Source organism: Rhipicephalus microplus, chromosome 6, assembly GCF_043290135.1.
Source record: "Rhipicephalus microplus isolate Deutch F79 chromosome 6, USDA_Rmic, whole genome shotgun sequence".
NCBI classification, from domain to species: Eukaryota; Metazoa; Arthropoda; class Arachnida; order Ixodida; family Ixodidae; genus Rhipicephalus; species Rhipicephalus microplus.
In genome coordinates, this window is record NC_134705.1 from 118399900 (window position 1) to 118410682 (window position 10783).

At 44.0% G+C, this 10783-nt stretch overlaps 1 long non-coding RNA gene across 1 annotated transcript; it reads left to right on the forward strand.

Moving 5' to 3' along the window:
* The first annotated feature begins 3752 nt into the window (after nt 1-3752).
* On the forward strand, nt 3753-10562 carry LOC142764899 (uncharacterized). Its single transcript, XR_012883951.1, has 3 exons — nt 3753-3818; nt 9607-9698; nt 10500-10562. It is a non-coding gene; the product is annotated as an uncharacterized LOC142764899 (long non-coding RNA).
* Nucleotides 10563-10783: the final 221 nt, after the last annotated feature.

Here is a 10783-nt window from a genome sequence, read left to right on the forward strand (position 1 = left end):
GCGCCAGTATGGAGGTGCCTACGCTATAAAAATGAGACTTTCAAACTTGTATACGCATATTCGTGTGCGAAACTTTTAACATTCACTGTCTAGCCTTTAATGCTGCAAAGCATTTGCTTTCTTACCCGACAAGCTTACTAATAAGTATTCACAAAAATCTTTGCTGGTTTTTCGTGTAGTATCTGAATTTTTGCCAAGTTGGAATTAGTAAGGTATCGATTATATGATCGAAAGCTTTTTGCATTGCTAGGAAGGTAACAAGCCGTAGAACGAATTGATGTTTGCTGTTTTTTTTTTCTATTCATTGAAAAATATCATTCATTGTTTAGCCTTATCTCCCGTATCGAGTCGTCATCACAGATGTTTATTGACTTCATTTTATAGAACAGAGACAATGGTTGTAGACCAACCTGAAAGTATTATTTCCGACCTTCATATTCACTGCTTTTGTGACTGCGATAGCGAAGCGTTCTGGGAGATGTGCATTGCAATAAGGGTGAATAAGGTCACTGAGAGTGTTAGGTTCTGCAGTAACAATTATTAAACTTTTGAAAAACCGCCTGAACTCTTTCCCGTGGCTAGCATACTGCCGAACCAAAAGGTACAGCAGGAGGGTCACTTCCTTCGCACGTGTCGCTTCGTTCACAACAAAGACGTATATTCGAAGGTGCTTCAGAAAGTGTAAAAACCAATAATCCATGTTGAATTCGGTTCAAATCTCCCGAATACTTTTTCAGGTTCTTCCTACTGTAATCAATTTCTTTCCAAATGTCGGGGAAATGCAATATGTTGAGCTAGTATTTGACAGTAGCTTTGCAAATTGTCTGCTCTGTTTCAATTTGAGTTCTTTAGTGCTTTCAAAAGAATGGCAAAGCTGTGATGAATATGTTAATTAATATTTTAGTGTAAAAAGGTCATCACCATCACTTTTTTCTCACTTCATGAATTTTCCCTCTAGTCTCGCGACCTGCATGGTTACTACTACTACTACTACTACTTCTTCTACTTCTACTACTACCACTACTACTACTACTCTACTACTGCTCCAACTACAAAGATTATAATCTTTTATAGGATACTTGTACACAGAAATTTCGACCTTTCTATTTATCTGGCACTGTAAATGAGTAAGCCACTCGCCCAATGTTTAAGCACTTGCTCAGTGCCCAGCCATCTGGGACTGGGGGCGGCGTTCATATTTGTGAACATTCTCGAGCGAAACGCAAATATTAGGCATATCTGACACACGACATTCGTATTTAGGTATTAGGTCGTGTGTTGCTTTACTAGAAAATACACAGAAATGTAATTGTCATCACCTTAGTGTTTCTTATGCTACGCAGAAATTGCGACGCTACGCACGAAAAAGTGCTCTTCTGACGATATGATGCTGCCACCTGGCAGTGACCCTGGGTTCTGCACAAGCTCATGTCTCCCGATGCCACTGCCAGATGGCGTTCATATCCCACGCAGTTCCTCCTCTATTTTATCAATGCGAATCAGATGAGGCCGGTTCAACATAGAGGAGGTGCTGTCTGAGGCACGGAAAAACATATATGCGGGGCTGGCAGAAGAGTCTTTCGACGACATTTGCACCGAAGCACGCAAGTACGCAGCCAGTTTTTATTATTGAGGATGTAGATACGGTCACTGACAAAGTCAAAAAGAAAACTCGCTGAGACATTTCGGCACTCGAATGGCTTGTCCCGTGAACAAAGAAGCCGTTGGTATCCCGAAATGTTTGTGTTTTATCACCTTGACTTGGTCAGTGACCACATCGACATCCTCATCATAATACCTTATCAGACGAACATTCGTCGAGCTCTTGAATACTACAATATTATTATTATTATTGTTGTTATTATTATTATTATTATTATTATTATTATTATTATTATTATTATTATTATTATTATTATTATTATTATTATTATTATTATTATTATTTATAATCAATGATACGATGACGATGATGGCGGCAGAGGCCGAAATGACAGCACAGGGTAGCCTAAAACAGAGTCGCAGTAATACATGGCCAAATAAACAAATAGCAGAACATAATTTGCTGTTTATAGCCAAGTGAACGTCATTTTCTTCTTTTCAAAGGAATAAAATGACGTTTGTGGGTTTGAATACTACCGAGGAAAAGTGTATCTTTTTCTTTTGCCTGATTCAATTCGTTTTATTTTATGACTTAATTGTTACACCCTTATTAAAACAGATATTGTCCCTACTGTTCGCGTTGTCTCAATGATTTTTTTGTATTTACCTCTTTGAGTGAGCACTAGAAGATTACGTTCATTGAGAAATCATGTCTCTGCACCAAACCAGAAGCTCTGCACGTCAGAGTGGCTGGCGGAAGACGTGTTAAATGGTCGACGCGATTTTACTACACAGTGCATGAATATTCATATTTTTATAATGTTTGCAGGCCTTGGGTGTATAAAGTACTATCGCCGGGCAGCAGTGCCACCCCAACACCGAGCACAGTGTATGTTGTCTGTGTTACATCATATCAGTTGTTTGTTTTAAAGAAAAGCATTACGTTTTCAGAAGCGAATTATCCAAGTATTGAGCAATTTTCGTCTAGGGTAGAGAATGATTTTGTTGTGGCTGAACGTTCGTTCTTTTGCGATGATCCATAGTCGTCTGATGTAATTGATGTAAGTTCTATGTGATGATCCATGTTAGTCTGTGTATGATGTCACACTCGATGAAAATTACTTAGCGAAAGAAAAAAAACACAGAACACGGGTGTTATGTTTTTTTTGTGTTCGTTGCTGCCAACCATCCAAGCCCGCCGTGCGCGCGCACGTTTATGCACACTCTTGTGTTAACAACGCTCATATCAGAGATATGATCACCTTTCTATTTCCCTAATCCCTTCACCCCTGCACTATATATGCTGCAGTGGTGCTATCAATAAACGTTGTTCCACCACCAGCTAGCGTGTCGTTCATGCTGCGGCTGCTTCTCGCCGTAGGTTACTACAACGGGAAAGGGACAAGCGCTTGTGCCAATTATGTGCCTTTCTCGTCTACTATGTTTTTTTTTCTTGCAGTAAGCAATGCTCGTCAATATGCGGTAACCAGGGCCTCAAGAAGTCCGCCTATTATCTAACACTTATGACCTCACCTTATCACGGCCCACCGCAACCTCCTTTTTGCTTATAATAAATATCCCACATGCCGGTGATTGGTGTTCTCTCTTTTATCAGAAAAGCCTATTACGCGCTTGTATGTTCACAAATGAACGCTTTCATTGATTTATTAATAGCATTTTTTATCAAACATATGGATGCATGTTCCAATTTATCCAAGTGTTAAATTACCTGTTATAATCCATAACCCTTTTTGCAGGAGTCCATGGGAGCCCAACAAAACGGCGCTAGACAAGAATTTAGAGCAGACATGGCAAAGTGAGATGTACGTGGGATCACTGTTTCTATGCTTTCACCTTTCAAAAAAGTTATACGAATTTTGCTCATGCGATGTGTTGGAGTAATGCACACCAAGTCTTCAGTGTACCGATTTTATTTCTGCCGCCTTTAGTTTTTTCAGAGCTGCATACTTCTGTGATATATTTACAATTATTCTAAACATCGCTCTCATAGTAGCTGATCAAAACTCGTCTTTGATATGTTTGTTCATAACACTCTTATATTCTGGCAAGAATGTAAGGTTTGTCGCTTTCATAAACAAGCTTATTGCGCTGCCCAATAACTGTTATAACTGGTTCTGCGTGTTCTGCAGGAATGCATTGGTGGCCGCTGAAGTGCCGGTAGTGAGGAGGATCGAACGGCCTGAACCAAGGGGAATGTACGTGTTATCTGTGTTTCTAGATGTTTGGCTTTAGCGAAATATGATGTTTTACACCAGGGAAGTGAGGACCTGCTGTGCAACGTCACCCTCGACATACAAACTGCATTTTCTGACAACCTTTCTTATTCTCACAATCCACATTTTCCCGATAGAACTACTGACATTTACAACAGTCATGCGTTAGTGAGTGCAACTGCCCGTTTTACATTTGCGTTTCTATTATGCATACTGTTATCATCATCAGTCTGACAACGCCCACTGCAGGGCAAAGGCATCTCCCATGTTACTACAATCTACCCAATCTTTTGCTCTCTGCTGTCATATTGTACCTGTAAACTTCTTAATCTCATCCGTCTAAGTACGTTTCACTCTCCCTTTCACGCACTTGATTTGTGTTGGAATCCAATCAGTTACCCTTAATCACCAGTAGTTAACATACCAACGAGCTACGTGTCTGGGCCTTGTGAATTTCTTCATCATGATTTCAACTACGGTATCCTTAATCCCTGTATGTTCCCGGATCCACTCTGCTATCTTCCCGTCTCTCAAGGTTGCTCCCATCATTTTTCTTGCTTCGTCCTCAATTTGAAATGGAAATTGAAATTTATTCCGCAACAAAGAAATGTTACGAGGAGCGAAGGGAAAAGCTACGAGAACAGCTTGAGTAGCCCTGACTCGATAGTACACAACATAGCACAGAAGACGTGTGGCTAAGGAAAACCAAAATAAAGGTGTTTCAAAATGTGCATTAAAAAGGAAACAATGAAAGAGTACAATGCAGGAATAAAAATGTAGTCATCAGGTTGCACCATTATGTAAACACTAATTGCCACTGTTTTAGTGATATGCTAGATATGTGAATGTTATATTCCTTAATTAGGCAGTTTAGAAGTGTAGGCAGTTGAAAGTTTGACATTTGATTTCCGTATTTTCTTCTACATTTTTATATGTACCACACTTCAGGATGGCCCCGCCGCGGTGGTCTAGTGGCTAAGGTACTCGGCTGCTGACCCGCAGGTCGCGGGTTCGATTCCCGGCTGCGGCGGCTGCATTTCCGATGGAGGCGGAAATGTTGAAGGCCCGTGTACTCAGATTTGGGTGCACGTTAAAGAACCCAAGTGGTCAAAATCTCCTGAGCCCCCACTACAGCGTCTCTCATAATCATCTGGTGACTTTCGGATGTTAAACCCCCCATATCAATCAGTCACTTCCGGATGACATACATAAGCAGAAAACGTTTTCACCAACCTAGCTATTCTAGCCATTATATCATTATTTTTTGAATAAACCGAATTCATATAAACGTCGTAGTTTGTAATCATATATTGATTCAACCTGAATGATTCACTGTTTTTTAAACAATTCTGCTGTGTCGCAGCGATGTGACACCTTACAGGCAAAACGCAAGTAGTATATCCTCTTTGTAATGTTAGTGTAATGTTAGGCAACTAAACACAGCGGGGCACTAAGAGGCGCAGACATGGGGAGGGAGGCAGCGATAACGGCCATCCTTTCAAATCCTCCAAGAGGGGCGTCAAGTCTTCTTCATACAATAAAGAATTACAGATGGGCGGGTAGGTTCGGATTCATAACGAAATGAGGAAGGGTAGTGCTGGGACCAATACAACAGACGGAATGACGACTGGAATGCGCTGTGTCGTGTCGTCATCTTATCTTTTATGTCGTCCTAGCGCTGCCCTTTTTTATTTCTTCCTCATACCTTACTTAATCAGACATGACTAGTAATTGTTGATTAGCGCAGGTTTTAGTCACTGCATGTTTTTGACGGCAATCACGACCGAGTGTTCTTAACCTTGCTATAACTGTTTACTTCCCAAGTATATTCCCAAAAATCCGGGTACTCATGGTCCATTGTGAGAAACTGGTCTTAACTTCATTTTATTTATTTTGTCTTTTTAAAACGTTTGCGGTGCCTACGTTTTCTCGGACTCAACCAATATGGTATAGTGGAGGTCGCTGCAGACCGACTTTTTCTCCCCCTAATGAAAAGACTGAGGATTTCGCCTTGCCATTATTGGGCATGTTCGTAAGCGAAACTAGACGACATATTGACCCGTGTCTGCGTGTGAACGCTCCCACGTATTGATGACTCCCTTGACAGACTTCGGCACGCTCGCTACTTTTCTTCCATGGACTTGAGGAGTGGATACTGGCAGATCGAGGTAGACCCAAGAGACCGAGAGAAAACCGCTTTTGTGACGCCAGATGGTTTATACGAGTTTAAAGTCTTGCCTTTCGGTTTGTGCTCCGCGCCCGCGACATTTCGAAGGCTTATGGACACGGTAATTTCGGGATTGAAGTGGAAGACGTGGCTAGTCTATCTGGACGACGTTGTAGTATTTTCAACGACTTTTGACGAGCATCTCCAAAGGCTGGAAGTTGTTTTACGTGCCATACGGTCTGCGGGCCTAACATTGAAACCGGAAAAGTGTCATTTCTGTTTCCACGAACTTCAGTTTCTCGGTCACGTCGTCAGTAACGTAGGCATCCGACCCGATCCTGGAAAAATTGCCGCTGTCGCACGGTTCCCAGTACCCTCCAATAGGAAGGCTGTCAGACGCTTCCTGGGACTTTGTGCCTATTATCGCCGATTTATCGCAGACTTTGGCCGCATCGCGTCGCCACTAACTCGTCTCACAAGAGACGACGTTGCCTTTGAGTGGAACGAAGAACAGGAGGCTGCCTTTAATGACCTGCGTCAACGTCTTCAAACGCCCCCAGTGCTTGCCCACTTCGATGAAGAAGCCCCGACAATGCTTCACACAGACGCGAGCAATGTTGGTCTGGGAGCTGTGCTTGTGCAGCAGCAAGAGGGCACAGAAAGGGTAATCGCTTACGCAAGCAGAACGTTAACACGTGCCGAGGCTAATTACTCTACAACTGAGAAGGAATGTCTCGCCGTGGTATGGGCGGTTTTAAAATTTCGCCCGTATTTATATGGCCGCCCCTTCAAAGTAATTAGCGACCACCACTCATTGTGCTGGTTAACAAGTCTAAAAGACCCTACCGGGCGATTAGCGCGTTGGAGTCTCAGGCTGCAAGAATTCGATATTGTAGTCGCACACAAGTCAGGCAAGCGACATATGGACGCCGACTGTCTGTCCCGTTCACCCATTGGGTCGGCAACCCTACCTGAAGAGGAGGAAATGGCATTTCTCGGTGTCCTCGACACGACCGCCATTGCGCAGCAACAACGTGACGACGCTGAGTTGCTTGGCCTAATTAACTACTTGGATGGCAGATCTCAGAAGGCGCCAAAAGTTTTCGCAAGAGTGTTGTCATCATTTTGTTTACGGGACGGAGTACTCTACGAAAGAAACTTTTCGCCGACGGGATCTGCCTATCTGCTCGTCATCCCAGCAGCCCTTCGTACCGAAGTACTCCAAGCATGCCACAACGAGCTGAGCTCTGGCCATTTGGGTTACACGAGAACGTTGGCCAGAATACAGCAAAAGTATTACTGGCCGAGACTAACCACAGCCGTGAAGCACCACGTCCGTGCCTGTCTCGACTGCCAGCGACGCAAGTCACCACCGACTAAACCAGCTGGCCTCCTGCAACCCGTACAGGTCCCAACAGCTCCATTCTACCAGATCGGCATGGACATTTTGGGCCCACTACCTACTTCTACTGCAGGGAACCGCTGGGTTATCGTCGCGACGGATTATCTGACCCGTTATGCCGAGACAAAGGCTATCCAAAGAGGTACAGCAGCAGAGGTGGCAACATTTTTCATCGAGAACATTGTACTGAGGCATGGTGCACCATCCGTCGTGATCACAGACAGAGGAGCCGCATTTATGGCAGCTCTTTTGGATCACGTCCTCATGCTGAGCGGAACAGTGCATTGTAAGACCACCGCCTACCACCCACAAACGAACGGGCTGACAGAGCGTCTAAACAAAACCATTGAAGACATGCTTTCGATCTACGTAGACGTTGAACACAAAAATTGAGATGAAATCTTGCCGTACATAACGTTTGCGTACAATACGGCAAAGCAAGAAACGACGAGCCTGACCCCGTTCAGCCTCGTTCATGGACGAGAAGTACGAACTATGTTAGATGCGATGCTACCGCACGAAGGTGACGGCATCGACCCATACGCCAACACGTTTACGGAACGCGCGGAAGAAGCTAGGCAGCTTGCACGTTTACGGATCCACCAGCAACAAGAGTACGATGCAGGCCGCTACAATGCTCACCGAAGAACAGTAGTCTATCAAACTGGCGACAAAGTATGGGTTTGGACACCCGTACGGAAACGAGGACTTTTCGAAAAGCTTTTAAGGAGATACTTTGGGCCTTACCGAGTGCTGCGACAACTGAGTGAGGTTACTTACGAAGTTGTTCCCGACAGTTCGTCTAGTACCAATCGTCGCCAGCACCATCCGGAACTCGTTCACGTAGTGCGCATGAAGCCTTACGTCAGCGAATGATTGCGTGAGACTTTTCTTTTTTAAAAAAAACTGCATTATTGACTTCGCATCGGGTCGATGCTCTTCGATGGGAGGCAAATGACCCGTGTCTGCGTGTGAACGACAACGATGATGTGGGGATTTAGCAGACACCAAGTAGTGGGCCTCTGGCTTGACTCAACAACAAAGAAGACAATCTTGCGGCTTAGCTGTTCAAAACACGCTGCTCTCGCTGCCTCAAGGCGTACTTTGCTTTGTTCGCGTTGTACTGCGACAATATTGAGCGCTAACAGACAGGAACATGAGAGAGACGATGCATTGTTTTTTCGACATAGCGCATCGCGATGTTGTCTTTCTCATCTCCCTGTCTTTTGGCGCTCGATCTGTCGTCGAGAGCTTTTGCCTTAATAACCATGTGTATGTCTATGCAACTAAGGACTGTTCACTGCTATCATAAAGAAGTTAGTTGCACCTTCTTATTATCGCAAGATGGCTGTTTTTTTCTCCGGCTTTTTTTTGCTGGATAAATCTATAAAATGAAATTGTAACAAATGCTTCAATCGCCTGCAGTCCAATGCCAATTGAACAAGCTGTCGTTTGAAAGCGGTGTTCTGTTTCCATATTTTATGAAGTGAAGCTTGCGCAACTTGGATGTTTCGGCACGGCACACAACAAACACGGCATCTGTGACCGTTATAGAAGAGGGGGGGTCTATTGTGTGCTTGTTACATTCGTGTGCCGAATCCCCGTATCTCGTGTTTTTTTCGATCGTGGGCTTGTCGATGGTCAAGCTTTTCTTATAGGTAGATCTGCCCTTCTGTCGAGTTGATTTGTCGATTACCATCGGATGCTTCATTGTTACTGTAATATTATCGCCGTCGCTGCTGATATAGAAACTGAAGTGTTGTACTGCTAAGCAAACATATGACGGTCTTCTTTCCGTCGTGAAGGAAGGAAAACGGCAAAATAGAGCATTGCGCAGTGAATTACAAAAGTAGATAGATAGATAGATAGATCGGTCGGTCGGTCGGTCGGTCGGTCGGTCGGTCGGTCGGTCGGTCGGTCGGTCGGTCGGTCGGTCGGTCGGTCGGTCTTGTCTTAAAACAGTAACAATCGGTGACAATCGTTAAACAATCGGTCTTAAAACAGTAAGACATAGGTTATTGCTCTGTTATGTTACGTCGCATTGCATACGTTATTGAAATTCAAAGCCCTCTTATACTTCTCGCGAAAGCATCATATTGTTTAACCTTGTTCAAAAAACCAATCAATATACAATTTTTGGTTAAACTTTAGGCCATTTTTACCGCGCAAGACCAATTCAAAATTCTTTCCCACCTCTGTAGTAATGCCAAGGTGTGGTTCGCTATGACCTGCTGCCTTTTGACCACGGGAATCTTCTTGGTAGGCCTGGTAATCTTCGTCCTCAACGATGATCGTGAGTGTGTTTTCTTTCTTTATGCTTTGTTTTCGAAGCTCTGTTTGTAGAGGAGTTTGAAGTGGTAATGATGTATTAATGCAGGAGCAATTTTCGAGAGACTGTAGGTAGATTTCAGCTCTCTCTGTCATGCCCCATGTATGCATGTGGACGTGCATACAGAGAAACGGCACAAAGAAATGGCCGCTCGTACCCCGATTCGCCACGTTAGAAAACTCGGTCACGTGCTGTGGGCGAGTCACCTGAGCCTGCATAATAGCGGAGAACTGTATGTATGCACCATTCACAGTTGGCTACACCCAAATATTGGTAAAACCTAAGCGCGTTCACGCAGTGCTCCCACATTTTCGTTCAATTTTTGAAAAAAAAGACCTTTAGACATGAATAGACGAGTGGCCACATTTCGGTCTTATTCGAACTCGTGGGTGCCCCTTCAGTTAGAAGACCTGGCGCGGCCCCTGTGCCCAGCCTATTTACACGGCTCAGTTAACCACCTCACACGTAACCCTATATAACAAGTAGGATCACCAGAGAGTTCGCTATTTCACGTACCCCACTGTCACCGTTACCCAGGCTTCTAATGAGGTCAATTTCTATAGAGATCTGTTTTCACTTTTCACGAAACTGTTTCCTACTACCGTCTGGCCAAAGAAATGTCCACCCCTGTCTACATCTATCTATCTATCTATCTATCTATCTATCTATCTATCTATCTATCTATCTATCTATCTATCTATCTATCTATCTATCTATCTATCTATCTATATATCTATCTATTTCTTTTATTCTATTTTGTTTCAGTGAGTCTGGATGAAAACGAGTATGGCGGCTTTGACGTTTCCAGTGGAGGTGGTGGTGGCGGAGGCGGCGGAGGTGGTGGAGGTGGCGGAGGTGGTGGAGGCGGCGGGGGAAGTGCAGGTGGTGAACTCATTGTGCCCGAGCCACCTCCAAATCGCTCCACTCCCGTAAGTCACCTCTTATTCATCAATCGTATAGTTGCACAGTAATGAGCGGTGAACGGTAAAAGTTGCTTCATAATGCATTTGACTTTCGTGAGCATTGCTGTGTGAAAGGATGCGGCCAGA